Here is a 4,065-nt window from a genome sequence, read left to right on the forward strand (position 1 = left end):
TCAGTTCCTGGTGTGTAAAAGCAAAGTGATAAACTTCAAACAATATCCATCTGATGAATCTTTTTGCTAACTAGGTTCGAGAAACTATTGAGTCCCAGCGTATCAATGGAATGTTTGCAATCAAAAGAGCTAATTAGTGGTTGAGTTACCCAAAAAAGCCTACTTGCCCAGGCTGTTTGTTGTGCTTTGTCAGGGAAGCTTGATTGGTTTGAGCCTTGGATAACGGAGCTCTTTCCTGCTGTGTTCTTTGGCATTTTCTGTTGCCTATTCCAAATCCTATATACTAGATTGGTGAATCTCAAAGTCTAGCATCTGGACCAGCAATAGCAGCATTACGAGGGAATTTTTTAGTAATGAAAATTCTCAGACATCCAACTTAGAATTACTGAATCAGAAACTCTGGGTGTGGAGTCCAGGAATCTGTGTTTTAAGAAACCCTCCTTTAATGCATACTTAAGTTTAAGAACTATTGCGTTAGATCCTCCTATTCAAAACCACCAGCATGAGCATCACTGGGAGCTTGTTAGAGACGTAGAATCTCAGGCCCACCCCAGACATGATGAATCAGAATCTATGGTTTAACAAGATACCGGGTGATTCATATGTGCATTAAAGTATAAGAAGCATGGACCCAGAGAAAGCCATCATTATATATCCATAGTCAGACCCATTGTTTGATAAGAGGCACTCCAAATGCTTACAGCTGTGCCGTATTTATTCTAACATGATCCCTATACCTGCCTATAGTTTCTACTTAAGCACTTTTTAAAGATGACCCTTGGAAAACTCACTGAGGTAGGCTGGGAAGGGCATTGCTAGCATTCTGGCCTTAAGCAATGTAGATCTGACCAATCATTAATTTTTCCTAATAGAAATAGAGATAGCTCTTCCAATCTCACTGCTATATATACTCAATTATACAAATATAGTGTCAAAGCCCCTCCTCCCTACAAATACCATAAATGAAACCTATTGATCACACAAAGCTTTTTTCTAATTAATTTGTCGAGTTACAACATTCTTAACTCAATATTTGTTCAGAAACAAGAGTATTATTTTAATCATTGAACACATTTATATTAACATGTCCTACTTGTATATGATTATCATAGGAAAGATGAAATTCTCTTTTTGATTTATCAGTTTCTTCTTCCTTTTATCCTAAATTTGGTAAACCAAAGAGCTCTCATAATAGTTATGAATTAATTAGAATTTAGAGACCGTTAAACAAATACATTCATTTCTTAATGCGTGATTATTTTGTCATCTGCATTTAATACTTCCAGTATCTGAAGTCTTTTTGGTTCTGCTTCTCTTTCAATTTTCTTCTGGTTTTAACTTATGGACTCAAGTTTCCTGTCTTCTCTATTATTTTTGAATATACATTAAATATTGCATGTGAAAGAATGCAAGAATGATTTGAGGTATATTATAAAGCTGGCTTCCTCCATAGAATATATCCTTTGCTTTCGTCAGGTACCAGAGGGCATTACCAGTCTGCAACTGCTTAAATCAAGTTTAAGTTTTGATATTCCTTGATCCAAGACAGTCAAAACTGAGCTCAAATTCCATGTCACAATTCTCTCACTTCTGGTTTCCTTAACCTTGAGGGTGCCGCCCTTTGGGAGACCCAGCTTAGTGTAGAGATGACCCTCTGTTACAAACTCCTCACCTTATGCTGGTTCTGAACTCTAAATTATGCCTCTATCATCTCATCAAATGGAGAAATTAAGAATCTAATTTTAAAATATCAGCAAGTACTCTCAGGGCAAAAGTGCTTTAATGCTCGCTTACCAGTCTGGGTCCTTGTTTTCCCTTCCCTTTTGGCTTGGATCTTCCTGACTGCCTTGTCACTTCTCAATGCTTTTAGGAAGTTGTTTTTTTCTAGTTAATTTTTTTGGGATCTATCTATGTGTTTCTGTAAAGTGACATGGTTAATCTGAAGAGCTTAGCTGACCATATGGAAACAGTCTCCTTCTCTACTTTTTTCACTATGTCCAAATAATGAGATTTGGGTGATATTAAGAATTTCAGCATCTACATGATATTTATTGACTTAATATTGTAATTTTTCTTACAAATAAAATATCTATTTTGGTAACTCCATAACAAGAGGGTTAGGCAGGTGATAGCTACATTGTATTTCAGGTGTTTGCAGAGAAGTTGCATATGAGGAGGAGGGTTACCATAACCAAAGAGTTAAGACACGCTAAAATGAACTCACAGATGGACTCCTGATCTGGGTGTTTTGCTGCTTCCTTCTACTGTCTTCTTTCTCTCTAGAATTACCTTTGATCTGCTTTTTCTCCACAGTCCTTACTTTCTCTTCTTCGCTATACTGTCATGCCTCTTTGGCTTGTCTTCCTTGCTCTCTACCCCAATTTTTTTTCATCTACCACTAAATTCAAAGTCTTTCTCTTTGTGCTGCTTGCAACAGCTTTCTGATAGTTACTTTCTCTGTTGTTTCCTCAGTTATTTTTCCCATTGGCCTGTTACACTTGAACTATTTCTCTATACTACTCTAGGTGATTTTCCTTTCCTTCAGAAAAACTCCACTTTTTGGAGGGAGAGGTGAGGAGAGGTAAGGGAAAAGATTAACTTAAAAAATCTCCCTCTACAAGACAATAAACAATATCCTTGTCTATGAGCTGCTTCTACTTTTTTTCACTTCAAGATACCTCATTTACATCAACTGACTCAGGGTAAAACCCACTAAAGTTTTTTGTTGACTTGTTTGAACACCATTGCAGGAACATCAATATAGGCATTTCAGTTGTGTGTGTATTATCACTAAATGTACATTACATTATTGCTAGCTACAGTGCCAGCTAGCTGGACTCTTTCTTCCTACCAAAACTCCTTCTTACTCTTAGTCTCCAATAAAGTCAGTAGTATCTACTAACCTGATCCTTGCAGCTACACATAGCAACCATCTCCAAATCTTCCCTTACAAACAACAACAACAAAAAAGGAATAGGACCCATTAAAATCATCTTGATTTTCTAGAACAACTGTTCTTCTAACCATCAAAATGTATTATCCATGTTTCCTCATTCCAATACGTAAACACATTCTTTCTTCCTCAGAATGAAGTAGTCAATAATTGATGATTGTTTTTGCTGGAGAAATGACAGAAGGGAGGAGTTGTAGATGTGAAAAGAACACAGCTCTGGAATTGAGAAATGTGGGTTCTGGTCTTGACTGTTACTCACTAGGTGTGATCTGGGCAAATTATTTAATCCTCTAGGACTCATGAAGTTGCTTGCTGAACTATTAGTAAGCATTCTTGGAGTTGATAATAATGATATAAAAACTTTTGTGGTATAATAATATACGAAAAAACTCTGAAAAGTGCCATACATGGATTATTTGTATTATTTCATTTTGTCCTCTTAAGAATTCAATAGAGTTGGCACCCTTACTATTATCCATGTTTTACTAATGAAGAAACTAAAACTCAGAGATTATGTAATTTTCCAAATGTCCTATAGTTGATATATGTCAGAACTGGGTTTCAAATCACACTGTTTGACTGAAGCCTTTGCATTTCATTCTCTTGTACTCTTAGCCTGATTAAGGGCCACCTCCTTTTGGCCACCCAACATTGTATAATACTGGTCACTACAATGTCATCTGAAAATAAAATGATGTATAAAGTAGAATGCTAATTATATGAGCAGTAGGCAGAGGCATTCAGGAAATTCGTCAGTTTTCCTTTTCTTCCCAGTTCCTGTGAGTCATTGCTCTTCGTGTGAAATAAGATGCCCTCAGGTGAAAAGCTGACTTTGTTAGAAAAACACCACCAACCATGAGCAGTTGTGACAATAAGGTCTTTCCTGTCAAGTAGTGCTTTTAAATGAGAGACACAGGGCCTGGACATTGTTAAGTAGCAGGAAGTCCAGCTGCCTCACTTCTTTCCTTAAACATGTAACTGTGCTCACTGTTACTCGCTGAAAGCCAATTATTATTTGCAACATGAAGAGTCTTCTTTGGGGAACAAATTTCTAACTGGATAATTAGTCAAAAGAACTCAATGTCATTCATAAATTTTATGCTGCTTGCTTT

The sequence above is a fragment of the Diceros bicornis genome, chromosome 17, assembly GCF_020826845.1.
Source record: "Diceros bicornis minor isolate mBicDic1 chromosome 17, mDicBic1.mat.cur, whole genome shotgun sequence".
Lineage (NCBI taxonomy): Eukaryota > Metazoa > Chordata > Mammalia > Perissodactyla > Rhinocerotidae > Diceros > Diceros bicornis.